This window comes from Bufo gargarizans, chromosome 3 (genome assembly GCF_014858855.1).
Source record: "Bufo gargarizans isolate SCDJY-AF-19 chromosome 3, ASM1485885v1, whole genome shotgun sequence".
NCBI classification, from domain to species: domain Eukaryota; kingdom Metazoa; phylum Chordata; class Amphibia; order Anura; family Bufonidae; genus Bufo; species Bufo gargarizans.
The window spans coordinates 583,281,431-583,296,119 of record NC_058082.1 but is presented as its reverse complement, the minus strand read 5'-3'; positions in this window follow the sequence as shown (position 1 = coordinate 583,296,119).

Below are 14,689 nucleotides of genomic sequence, written 5' to 3'. Positions count from 1 at the left end.
TGGAAATACACAGTAGCGGGTGTGTGTGAAGTTATTCTGAATGACCCTATGTGCACCTTCAATATTATATACCCTTTTTGGGATAGATTTCAAATAGCTCTGATATAGCAGAAACCACTAAATTATGAAATTGCTAAATTGGGAATTGTACTTCAACCCAGAACAAAAAATGTGCTTTGACGGACACTAAATATCTTGCCCAGCAACAACAGTACACCGGTGGGTAACGAGAGATTTAGAGGGAATTAAATTTGAGGCCTAGTATTTAGGCGCTGGGTCACCGGTATGGATTTAGTGACAGAATTAGACTTGGAAATACACAGTAGCGGGTGTGTGTGAAGTTATTCTGAATGACCCTATGTGCACCTTCAATATTATATACCCTTTTTGGGATAGATTTCAAATAGCTCTGATATAGCAGGAACCACTAAATTATGAAATTGCTAAATTGGGAATTGTACTTCAACCCAGAACAAAAAATGTGCTTTGACGGGCACTAAATAACTTTCCCAGCTACAACAGGACAACGGTAACGAGAGATTTAGAGGGATTTAAATTTGAGGCCTAGTATTTAGGCGCTGGGTGACAGGTATGGGTTTAGTGACAGAATTAGACTTGGAAATACACAGTAGCGGGTGTGTGTGAAGTTATTCTGAATGACCCTATGTGCACCTTCAATATTATATACCCTTTTTGGGATAGATTTCAAATAGCTCTGATATAGCAGGAACCACTAAATTATGAAATTGCTAAATTGGGAATTGTACTTCAACCCAGAACAAAAAATGTGCTTTGACGGGCACTAAATAACTTTCCCAGCTACAACAGGACAACGGTAACGAGAGATTTAGAGGGATTTAAATTTGAGGCCTAGTATTTAGGCGCTGGGTGACAGGTATGGGTTTAGTGACAGAATTAGACTTGGAAATACACAGTAGCGGGTGTGTGTGAAGTTATTCTGAATGACCCTATGTGCACCTTCAATATTATATACCCTTTTTGGGATAGATTTCAAATAGCTCTGATATAGCAGAAACCACTAAATTATGAAATTGCTAAATTGGGAATTGTACTTCAACCCAGAACAAAAAATGTGCTTTGACGGACACTAAATATCTTGCCCAGCAACAACAGTACAGCGGTGGGTAACGAGAGATTTAGAGGGAATTAAATTTGAGGCCTAGTATTTAGGCGCTGGGTCACCGGTATGGATTTAGTGACAGAATTAGACTTGGAAATACACAGTAGCGGGTGTGTGTGAAGTTACTCTGAATGACCCTATGTGCACCTTCAATATTATATACCCTTTTTGGGATAGATTTCAAAGAGCTCTGATATAGCAGGAACCACTAAATTATGAAATTGCTAAATTGGGAATTGTATTTCAACCCAGAACAAGAAATGTGCTTGAACGGACACTAAATAACTCGCCCAGCTACAGCACTAGGGACAGATTTAGCTGGATATAAATTTGAGGCCTAGTATTTAGGCGCTGGGTGACCGGTATGGATTTAGTGACAGAATTAGACTGGGATATGGCCAAAAAATGAACAGACTATTGCTGGTTAAATGCACTTGGTGTGACAGCTTCACCCTGATGTAGGCTTTAGCCAAAAAACAACCACACCATTGAGGGTTAAATGCACTTGGTGACAGGCGCAGCTTGCCCCTGATTTTGTATATGGCCAAAAAATGAACAGACTATTGCTGGTTAAATGCACTTGGTGTGACAGCTTCACCCTGATGTAGGCTTTAGCCAAAAAACAACCACACCATTGAGGGTTAAATGCACTTGGTGACAGGCGCAGCTTGCCCCTGATTTTGTATATGGCCAAAAAATGAACAGACTATTGCTGGTTAAATGCACTTGGTGTGACAGCTTCACCCTGATGTAGGCTTTAGCCAAAAAACAACCACACCATTGAGGGTTAAATGCACTTGGTGACAGGCGCAGCTTGCCCCTGATTTTGTATATGGCCAAAAAATGAACAGACTATTGCTGGTTAAATGCACTTGGTGTCACAGCTTCACCCTGATGTAGGCTTTAGCCAAAAAACAACCACACCATTGAGGGTTAAATGCACTTGGTCGCAGCTTGTGCTGGCGCACCACAAGACACAAAATGGCCGCCGATCACCCCAGAAAAATGAGACTGACAAACGGTCTGTGCAGCCTAAAAACAGTGAGCAATTGAGGATCAGCAGCTCAATGATCCACAGCTGCAGATCGATCAGTTAATCAAGTCCTTTGGAGGAGTTAATCTGCCTAATCTCGCCCTACTGTCGCAGCCGCAACCTCTCCCTACGCTAATCAGAGCAGAGTGACGGGCGGCGCTATGTGACTCCAGCTTAAATAGAGGCTGGGTCACATGGTGCTCTGGCCAATCACAGCCATGCCAATAGTAGGCATGGCTGTGATGGCCTCTTGGGGCAAGTAGTATGACGCTTGTTGATTGGCTGCTTTGCAGCCTTTCAAAAAGCGCCAAGAAAGCGTCACAAAAGCGCGAAGAAAGCGACGAACACCGAACCCGAACCCGGACTTTTACGAAAATGTCCGGGTTCGGGTCCGTGTCACGGACACCCCAAAATTCGGTACGAACCCGAACTATACAGTTCGAGTTCGCTCATCCCTATTTGCAACCTGTTGTTGTTACCAATGGCCTCCATCGTCCACTCTCCACCAAGACCTACTCTTGTAAGACTATTGTAAATTAAATTGGTGGTACAAGATAATTTAGTCATTTTTAAGGATAACTTTTCATTTTTGACTGACTGGAAGTCTTCAGATGAGAAATTATTTAGTCCAACTATGGATATATGCAGTCCAACTGTGTAGGTCTGAAGTTCAACTAATGAAGTCTTCAGTCTAACTATGAAAGTCTACCGTCCAACTACAAAAGTCTACAGCCCAACTGTATTTTTGAGCAACTATGGGAGTCTTAGGTCTAGATGTAAAGCTACTTATCCCAAGAGCCTGTAATGCGATGGAGGTCTTCTGTCCCTCTGATAAAGGCTCCAAACTAATTAAACTATGAAGGCAGTACTCTAAAAGCAAAGAACTGTTGTCTAACTAACCAAGTATGGCGTTCAATTATGAAGTTCAGCAGTCCAAAAAAGTAAGTTTGCTGTCCAACTACTGAGGTCTGCTGTCCATCTATGCAAGTCTGTGTCCAACTATGGCAGTCTGTATGATTTTTTTGTAGTCTGAAAGTTAAGGCCTGTTTAGGATTTAAAGTTGGTTTGCTTATTTTCTCCTCTATGTTTTGCAGCTTCCAAGTTAGGTAGCCAACAGTTCTGGGACAGTATTAATTAAAGAGGACAACACCCTCAAATTCCCTGAAACAGAAGACAAAATGAATTCCAACTTACAGAAAAACATGTATACCAATATGCAGGAGTGAACTGGTGCTATAAATTATAGAGACATAATAGAATCTGAAGAATGAGTAGGGTGCATGGTTCCAAGGTAAAGTGAAGTGCACGCTTTCCTGAAAAGTTTTCTTTTATTTAGCTGGCAGGATATTCAAGTAATAGAAAGTCTGGGTTGATCCAAATGTAAATCTCAAAATGTCCTAAAGGTAATATAGGAGGAACTTTGTAGGAAAACCAGCTGTGAATACAAACCTATCATCTAATGTTTCAAAGAGAAGATGGAAAGAAGGCAGATTAGTGCACAGACTTTTATCTCGAAGGAAATGGCTCGGCAAAGAACGTACTAACTTGGCCAGGTTTTAATTTTCCTGGGTTCACATATACATGAAATAACAATGCTATCCTAATGAATGAGCAGACAATATGGCTGTAGTTATATGGCAGTTCTTTAATGATGTATACACTATAGGGAGCACTATTGTTTGCTTGGCTTGCCTGCATTACTGTGTAATGTCTCACTGGAGAATATTTATGCTGAGTTTATAAAAACACGTTAAAGCTCCAGTTTACTGTCAGAACTTTTTTTGCCAACACATTTTTGTGCCATTATACTCATGAAAAGCACAATCTAGGAAGCAAATCCACTTGCAAAGCAAGAGGGAAACATGATCGTGCAAAGATGCTAAATGGCAGTTTTAACAATCCATGAACTTTTAAGCCTTTATTTTAAAATAAGCAATTAGGGATGAGAGAACCAGAACTTCAAAGTTCAGGTTCATACTGAACTTTACGAGTTTGGGAACACGGGCCCGAACCCGGACTTTTTCACTGAAGTCCGGTTTCAGGTTCTGTGTTTGGGTGATTTTGTTATTTTCTGTTATACCTTGGTTATATGGGAAAATAACAGCATTCTTAAGACGGAATGCAAAAGAATATGGCCATTTATGGGCAAAAAAATATAAATGAAAAACAACTACCCTCATCCACTTGATCGCGCTGCTGCAGTCTCTTTTATTTTCACTCAGCAGGAGCTGCCAAAGGACCTGCCACGTACGCAATGATGTCACTGTGTTCACCACATGGGAAAGCGCAGTGACTTCATCGCACACATCACATGTCCTATGGCAGGTCCTGTTGAATGAAGATAGAGACTGCTGCAGCGAAGAGGCGAGTAGGTTCTTTTATTCTTTTTTAACCCGTATATGGCCATATTCTTTTGCATTCTGTCTTAAGAATGCTATTATTTTCTGATATAATCATGTTATAATGGAAAATAATTAAAATTAGTATTTTCCGCCCCATAAGACGCACTTTTTCTTCCCCCAAAATGGGGGAGAAATGCCCCTGCGTCTTATGGGGCGAATGCTTGCAGTTTTACATCGCAAGCTGCGATGTACGAGCGAGCGGGGACTCGGGGAGGGACTGGGAGGAGGATCTGGGGGCTGGCAATAGCGGTGGGGCGGTGCAGTCACTGTAGTATCCCCGCCCCGCCGCTCCGGTATACTGATATCAGATGTCATATCCAAGTAATACTTATTAAACATGCCCCCTCAGTCCTATTACTACCTTACATCCTAATCGCAGCTGTAGAATTCAGGCTGGGCGGGCGGGCGGCAGCGTAAATCTTGTCACGTGCCTGCGCCGCCTACTTTATGAATGAAGCAGGCGGCGCAGGCAAGTGACGTCAGTGAGAGACGCGCCGGCCGACGGCCGCCCGGCCTGCCTGCCTGAATTCTACAGCAGGGATTAGGATGTAAGGTAGTAATAGGACTGAGGGGGCATGTTTAATAAGTATTACTTGAATATGACATCTTATTTTAGTATACTGGCGGCGGCGATCTGTGGATGGCACAGTTATGGGCTAGGAGGGTCTGTGGATGGCACAGTTATGGACTGGGGGGGTCTGTGGATGGCACTGTTATGGGCTGGGGGGTCTGTGGATGGCACATATATTATAGTGCCTTCCATAGATCCCCCCTGTAACAGTGCCATCCACAGATCCCCCCCCCCTGTAACAGTGCCATCCACAGATCCCCCCCTGTAACAGTGCCATCCACAGATCCCCCCCTGTAACAGTGCCATCCACAGATCCCCCCCTGTAACAGTGCAAGCCACAGATCCCCCAATAACAGTGTCCGCCATCCACAGATCCCCTCATAACAGTGTCAGTCATCCACAGATCCCCCCATAACAGTGTCTGTCATCCACAGATCCCCCCATAACAGTGTCCGTCATCCACAGATCCCCCCATAACAGTGTCCGTCATCCACAGATCCCCCCATAACAGTGTCCGTCATCCACAGATCCCCCCATAACAATGTCCGTTATCCACAGATCCCCCCCATAACAGTGTCCGTCATCAACAGATCCCCCCCATAACAGTGTCCGTCATCCACAGATCCCCCCATAACAGTGTCCGTCATCCACAGATCCCCCCATAACAGTGTCCGTCATCCACAGATCCCCAGTAATAGTGCCATCCACAGACCACCATTAGTTCCAAACCCACCAAACACACAGCACACCTTTTTGTTAAAAATATTTTTTTTCTTATTTTCCTCCCCAAAAACCTAGGTGCGTCTTATGGGCCGGTGCGTCTTATAGGGCGAAAAATACGGTAAGTTCGGGGCTATATTGACTTCAATGAAGTTTGCGTTCGAGGTCAAGTTCGGGTCAAGTTTGGGTCCCAAACCCGAACTTTGACCTGAAGTTTGGCCCAACTCCGTGAACCCGAACTTCCACGGGTTTGCTTATCCCTATAAGTAGAGTTGAGCAGACACCTGGATGTTCAGGTTCAACAATTTCAGCCGAACTTCACAAAAAAGTTTGAGTTCGGGACCCGAACTTGACCCGAACTTGACCCCGAACCCCATTGAAGTCAATAGGGACCCGAACTTTGGAGCACTAAAATGGCTCTAAAAAAGTCAGGGAAAGGGCTAGAGGGCTGCAAATGGCAGCAAAATCTGGTTAAGAGCATGGCAAGTGCTCTACAAACAAATGTGGATAGGGAAATTACTTAAAATAACATATAATACATAAAAATTTAAAATAGTAATCTTGATCTTGGTGGACGAGAGTAGGGGGTTGAGGTGGCAGTGGATGTGGCGGTGTAGGTGGAAGCGGCAGTGGAGGAAGAGAAGGTAGCCTACGCTGCCTTTTGGTTTTATTTTTTATTTTTTTGTTCAAATTAGGGTACACCCCAAAATATTGGGAAATGTAACCTGTGATAACACCCTCCAGGCGTGCTAAACAAACGTTCAGACAATACACTGGCTGCAGGGCAGGCCAGCACCTCCAAGGCGTAAAGGGCAAGCTCAGGCCATGTGCCCAATTTGGAGACCCAGAAGTTGAAGGGGGCAGACCAGTCATTCAGTATGTGTAGGCGTGTGCACACATACTGCTCCACCATGTTGCTGAAATGCTGCCTCCTGCTAAGACGTTCTATATCAGCTGATGGTGCTGGTTGTTGTGGCATGCTGACAACGTTTTTCCACATTTTGGCCATGCTAACCCTGCCTTCTGAGCGTGCTGGTGGTGCCCCAGCTGTGTTGGCGACCTCTTCCTCCTCCTATGCTTTCGCCTTGTGCTTCCACTGTGCCCCCGCTGTCAGGTGGGAATGCCATCAGCGCGTCTACCAGTGTGCGCTTGTACTCGCGCATCTTACGATAACGCTCTAGTGACGGAATTAAGGACGGTACGTTGTCCTTGTAACGGGAATCCAGCAGCATGGCCATCCAGTTATCAGCACAAGTTAGAATGTGGCCAACTCAGCGGTTGTTCGGGAGACACTGCAGCATGTAATCGCTCATGTGTGCCAGGCTGCCCAGAGCCAATGACAAGCTGTCCTCTGTGGGAGATGTATCATCTGTGTCCTCTGTATCCCCCCCAGCCATGCACCAGTGATGGCCATGAACTGGTCTGGGTGCCACCCTGCTGTGAACACGGTTCCTCCTCCTCCATCTCCTCCTCCTCATCCTCCACCTCGTTATCCTCCAGAACTGTGCCCTGGCTGTACAATTGTGTACCTGGCCTTTCTGGATGCAGGAACTCACCCTCTGAGCCACTTGTGAATTACTGGCCTGAAGCCCTATGAAATGATCCCTCTTCCTCCTCCTCCTGTGCCACATACTCTTCTAGTCGTTTTTTCAAGGAGGCATAGAAGTGGCATAGTAATGGCATCATCGGCACTGGCCATGTTGGTGGAGTACTCGAAACAGAGCAACAAGGCACACAGGTCTTGCATGGAGGCCCAGTCATTGGTGGTGAAGTGGTGCTGTTCCGCAGAGCAACTCACCCGTGCGTGCTGCAGCTGAAACTCCAATATCGTCTGCTGCTGCTGCTCGCTCAGTCTGGCCAGCATGTGCAAAGTGGAGTTCTACCTTGTGGGCACGTCGCATATGAGGCTGTGAGTGGAGGGCCGAAGTTACGCTGCAGCGTTGACAGGCAAGTAGCAGCAGGGTGAGAACGCCGAAAGCGCGCACAGACGGTCCGCACTTTCTGCAGCAGCTCTGACATATCGAGGTAATTTTTAAGGAACCTCTGCACCACCAAATTCTGCACATGCGCAAGGCAAGGGATGTGCGTCAAACCAGCTAGTCCCAGAGCTGCTACGAGATTTCACCCAATATAACACCACAAGGCCGGGCTTGAGGCTCATTGGCACCAACCACTCATCGGTCTGTTGTTTCATGCCTGTCCACAGCTCCTGCGCAGTGTGGGGTTTCTCCCCCAAACAGATAAGTTTTAAAACTGCCTGCTGTAGTTTACCCCTGGCTGTGCTGAAGTTGGTGGTGAAGGTGTTACGCTGACCGGATGTGGAGCTGGCAGAGGATGAAGAAGTGGAGTAGGAGGAGGAAGCAACGGGAGGCAAACTGAAGCGCCCTGCAATTCTCAGTGGTGGAAGGACATGCACCAAACTGCTATCCGCCTCAGGACCAGTCGCCACTGCATTTACCCAATGTGCTGTTAGGGAGATATAACGTCCCTTACCGTGCTTACCGGTCAACGTATCCGTAGTTAGGTGCACCTTGCCACAGATTGCATTGCACACCTGTTTTGTCCCCCACTTGGTTGTGCAGGGAAGAGATGGCTCGCCAGGAAAAGTTGTGGTGGCTGGGGAGGACGTACTTTGGGGACAGCAACCGCCATTAGGCTTTTAAAACTCTCCATCTCCACCAGACTGAATTACAGCATTTCGAAGGCCAGTAATTTAGAAATGCTGGCATTCAGGGCCAGGGATCACGGGTGGGTAGGGGGGTACTTCCTCTTCCTCTCCAGTGTTTGAGAGATAGAATGAACGCACCATGGGACATTGTGGAGATGCTTGGTGACCCAGGTGGTAGTGTTGCTGGCAGATCCTCTCTTTGCGGGGTGGCAGGTGCCACTGTCACTCCAGAGGTGAATGAAGAGGCCGAGACTGCAACAGAAGAGGAAGCAGGAGGAGCCAAAGACCTTTCTTGGTTTTTGAGGTGTTGACTCTATTGCAGCTCGTTCTTTGCACTTACAGATGTACCGCTGTTAACTCAAATTTCTTAACTCATTTCATTATCTTGACACAAAAGCCATTGGAAAGCAATTTAAGGTGTTTGCTTAGATTAGATAACCAAACTCAGAAATCTCATAAAAAAGGAGTGCCAAGCTTTCTACATCGGTAGATGCCTTGTCATGCAGGTTGTGCTCAGGTTGAGAACGTTTATGCTTCGCTTTAGGCTCTAATTGCACAGCGTGCAAACCACTTGTGTCTTGTTGTCAGCACATTGTCTAAAGAACTGCTATGCCACGGAACTCTTTGGAGCTGGCTTTGGTTTGCTCGGTCCCTTGCTGCGTTGACCAGTAGCAAGCGTAATGTCTAGGGGCAGCCACTCTGCTTTTGCACCCTGCTCCCATTTCTGCTGTGCTGGTGTCTCTGTGCGACCACCGCCTCTTGCTCCGAACTACACAGGTCACTTGCTTGAACTTGATTCCATGTAGGGTCGAGGACCTCATCGTCCCCCACATCATATTCCACCCAGTCTTCACACCTTGTCAGTCTGAACACTTCAGAAAGCCACAGCAGTTGGCACCTGTGTTTCGTCATCATCCAAGACGTTCTGAGGTGGTCTTCCCATGTACTCATCTTGAAACATAAGTGGTTGGGCATCGGTGCACTCAATCTCTTCCACTTCTGGGGCAGGGCTATGTGGATGGCCCTGGGAAACCCTGCTAGCAGAGTAATCAAAAAGCAGAACAGACTGCTGCATGACTTGGGGCTCAGACTGCTTGGCTGATTTGCAAGGGGGTGAGCTGAAAGACTGATGGACATCGGCTGCAGGTGCCAACTCTGATCTTTTAGCAGGAGACTGGGTGGGAGACAATGTGGAGGAACTGGAGGCACTTTCAGCAACCCAATCTACTATCGCCGGTACTTATTCTGGCTTCACCATTCGTAGAGCTGCATTAGGCCCGACCAAATAACGCTGAAGGTTCTGTTGCCTATTCGCACCTGAGGAAGGTGTTTCACTTGTGCGTGTAGCTGGCACAGAGCTCCACCAGCAGCACCATGACCGGGCCCACATCCCTTATTTGACTGTCTCCTCGTTCTCTGCAAATTTAGGATCTTGCCCAAAATAACTGAATATAACAGCAGTATCTAACACTTGTATTTCACATTGACAAATGCAGAAAAGGCTCCAGATGTAGGGTATTGCCAAAAATTTTTGTTTTTTTAAACCCAGAATATTATTGCAGTATTTTAAGCTTGTTTTTCACACTAACAGATGCAGCAAAGGCTGCAAATTTAGTATTTTGCCCAAAATAGGTTTTTTTTAATAACAGAATATTATTGCAGTATTTCAAGCTTGTATTTCACACTGACAGATGCAGCAAAGGCCCCAGATGTAGGGTATTACAAAAAAATGGGTGTTTTTTTAAACCCAGAATATTATTGCAGTATTTTAAGCTTGTTTTTCACACTAACAGATGCAGCAAAGGCCGCAAATTTAGTATTTTGCCCAAAATAGGTGTTTTTTAATAACAGAATATAACAGTAGTATTTAAGGCTTGTATTTCACACTGACAGAAGCAGCAAAGGCCGTAAATTTTGTATTTTGCCCAAAATGTGTGTTTCTTTTTATAACAGAATATTATTGCAGTATTTCAATCTTGTATTTCACACTGACAGATGCAGCAAAGGCCCCAGATGTAGGGTATTGCCAAAAATTTGTGTTTTTTTAAACCCATAATATTATGGCAAAATTTCAAGCTTGTATTTCACACTAACAAATGCAGGAAAGGCCCCAGATGTAGGGGATTGCCAAACATGGGTGTGTTTTTTTTAAGCCCAGAATATTATAGCAGTATTTCAAGCTTGTATTTCACACTGACAAATGCAGCAAAGGCCCCAGAGGTAGGGTATTGCCAAAAATGGGTGTTTTCAACCCAGAATATTATTGCAGCATTTTAAGCTTGTATTTGACTGTCACAAATGCACATATGCTGTGCTGGTGCACTGAACTTGCATAAAATAGCCGCCGACGCCCACCTAACTAACAGACGGATATAAGTTATTTTTATGTGTCACTGGGCTCAGGGCAGCGTAAAAATATTGTTCACTGCACACACAAAAAAAAATCGCTGTAGATCGCTGAGGTAAACAAGCACTTCTGATAAAATATTTTTTTCCTATTTTTTCCCTCACAGCAGCAGCATCCTATCCCTACACTAATAAGAGCAGAGTGACGTGCAGTGCTACGTGACTCCAGCTTATATAGAAGCTGGGTCACATGCTGCACTGGCCAATCACAGCCATGCCATTAGTAGGCATGGCTGTGATTGGCTTCCAAAGACACACAAGTTAAACGCTTGTTGATTGGCTCTGCAGCCTTTCAAAAAGTGCCATTAACTTGCCGAACACCAAACCCGAACCTTTGCTGAAAAATCGCTCAACCCTACCTATAAACAATATATTTTTTTTATGTTTTAGCTATTTTCAAAAATATTAACAAAAAGGAATAGAACAGCTTCACAAGAGGGATAGATTGGCAATTTGGACATAGGGAAGTTTTAGAGCACGTGACCAGAGATATCACACAGTCTTATTTAAAGGGTGTTTCCCACCATATAAAGTAATGGAATATCAAGATTGCTGGGATTCCCACTGATCTCCTGAATAAAGGTAAACATGGAGGCTCCTCCACTGATTTTTCTTGCACGGCAACACTATCAACCCCTCAATGGGCAGGGAAATACAGTTCAGTTTACATGAGTTGAGATGTCCTGATTTCCCCTGCAGAGAGGTTGGCCCAGAACACTACTCTGCTGGGAAAATGACTTTTACATAAAGCATTGTTGTCATGAGTTACTGTTGACCCTGTTTTTGTTTTGTTTTTTCAAATAGTTGAACTGTTGGACTGTTACATGACTATTACTATACCTGTAAGTGCTCGCTACTTTATATCTCCTTTCAACTATGTGTGGCATGCATTTCTAATAATGTATGATTTTCAAGGTTTGTGTAAAGTAATGTGTTACATACAAGTGAAACTCGAAACATTAGAATATCGTGCAAAGTTCATTTATTTCAGTAATGCAATTTGAAAGGTGAAACTAATATATGAGACTCATTACAGGCAAAGTGAGATTTTTCAAGCCTTTATTTGTTATAATTTGGATGATTATGGCTTACAGCTTATGAAACCCCCAAAGTCTCAATTTTGAGGTCCCCTTTGTGCAGGGGGTACGGATTAATTAGCTGACTAGAGTGTGACACTTTGAGCCTAGAATATGGAACCTTTTCACAAAATTCTAATTTTAAGCTGCATTAATGCAATTCCTTTTAATTTGCATTACTGAAATAAATGGACTTTTGCACGATATTCCAATTTTTCGAGTTTCACCTGTTTGTATTGTGTCGATCTTATACTGCTTGGAAATGCCAACTGGGGTAAGGCAAGGCATGCTCCTTGTTCACAGTCCTTAGATATAGCTGTCTAGTCGTGGTAAATGTCACCAGTAGCTTGTGATGACATGTTGCCACCCTGAGGAACTCATGTGATAGACATTGAAGATGAGCCACAATGGAAATACATTCTAGGCGTACAGACTGCACAAGCTCACCATAAATTAGGAGCATCCTCCGGCAGCGCAGAGAGTATTATAGACAGGCCAGTCTATGATAAATTCCTGTGTACCTAATTAACCAATTAACTATAACTAAGTGTGTGCTCGCATGGAGAGACTGTAACCACTAAGCCTGTTGTCTGTCAAAAGACTGTTGTAACCATAAACTTGGTACCTCACATGAGTCAAGTTAAAACTCACCTGAGTCCTTCTGCCATCCTTGAGTAGGAAGCCATGCATACCACTTGCAGAACTATGGTTTCAGATCAGGTATTGCATTTTAAGGCCTCATGCACACGACCGTTTTTCGAGTCCGCATCCGAGCCGCAGTTTTTGCGGCTCGGGGGCAGACCCATTCACTTCAATGGGGCTGCAAAAGATGCTGACAGCACTTCGTGTGCTGTCCGAATCCGTTGCTCCGTTCTGAGGCCCCACAAAAAATATATAGCATGTCCTATTCTTGTTCGTTTTGCGGACAAGAATAGGCATTTATATTAAAGGCTGTCCGTGCCGTTACGCAAATTGCAGAGCACGCACGTACGCCATCCGTGTTTTGCGGATCCGCAATTTGCGGACCGCAAAACACACCACGGTCGTGTGCATGAGGCCTTACTGGACAAAAAAGTCTTGCATGCTGTCATGTTCTAGTGAGGGTCCTATCGACTGTTAGAACATTCTTTAGGCAAACAAACACTACCCCATGCAGAACAGAGCTGCCCAAACAAGCAGACAAGCAGATGCCTTGACCCCATGCAGAAGGACACATGGCAGTCTCAGGCAGAGCTTCCCCAACAGCAGACAAGCAGATACCTGGACTCCATGCAGAACGACACATGGCAGTCTCAGGCAGAGCTGCCCAAACAGCAGACAAGCAGATGCCTGGACCCCATGCGGAACGACACATGGCAGTCACAGGCAGAGCTGCACACAGACTAGATGTCCTCCCTCCGGAGAATCCAGGAACTCTCTCACCGAAGGCAGAACATACACAAGACAGGATCAGAAGCAGTTAAGCACTGCCAGACTAACATAGACCTTTAACAAATAAATAAAAAACTGAGATGTGCTCCCTGCAGAGAAACCAGAAGCCCTCTCACCGAAGGTGTAGACAAATCTAGCAGATGCATGTTCCCCATTCAGAGTTAGTCCATGGGCGAAGTGACAGACCTGCACACAAGTAATGTAATTAAAGCAGCACTCCAAACCCAAATAGGGTATAGTTCATTTCAGAAAACCTCCACTTGGTACCTGATAATGGTCCATGGGGTGAGTGGTGCACGCAGATGGGGACAAGGGCTGACTGTCCCACCAGATGTAGAAAATGTAGAAAATCCACCGCACTCTGTATATTCATATGATCTTGTGGTTTAGTGAAGAGCAACAAAAATGGAAACGGTTCAACCTATGACCACAGGTTGAAACATCTGAATATACCGAGTGCTGTGGATTTTCTACATTTTCTAGACCTGCACACGAGGCACAGACAGGCAGAACTCTGGACCCCATGAGGTACAAAACATGGCGGTCACAGGCAAGACATGGAACAGACAAGCAGATGGCTGGACCCCATGCAGAATGACACATTGCAGTCACAGGCAGAGCTCCACATACAGGAAGATGTCTGGACCCCATGCGGAAGGACACATGGCGGTCACAGACCAGAGAACCAGACACGGTGACCTTGATATCTTACTAGGTGGCCACAGAGTTCCTGCACCCAACAAGGCTGGAGACAGACTGCCTCCAAGGCAAATAGCTAACAGGATTATATAGCACCTTCCCAAACCAAGACATTAAACCCCACACAAACCAGGAGACAGAGAGAGGAAAGAAAGGCAGAGACAGAACACATACAGATTGCTGCCACTACACTACGCCTCTAGAAACCAGCATAAACAGAATCCACCATAGCCAGTATGCTAGAGCACAAATGTGGGCAAGAAGACAACCTGTGTCACAGAGAATCACACTGTGACACGTGCAGGATTTATTTTTCCCTATTTTTGTTAGAATCTGCGACATAAACCTTAAATAGAGCTTCCAATTTAGATATTAACAAACGCAAAATAATTTTATTAATTTACAAAAGAAAACTGAGATAGGAGGAGTTGTTGGATCATGTAATGTTCTTTTTTTATTTTTTTTATTTGAAGTAATTACAATTGTACAATCATGAGAGGAAAAGGAATCGTACATAGTCAATAATAAGTTGTACAAAGTAT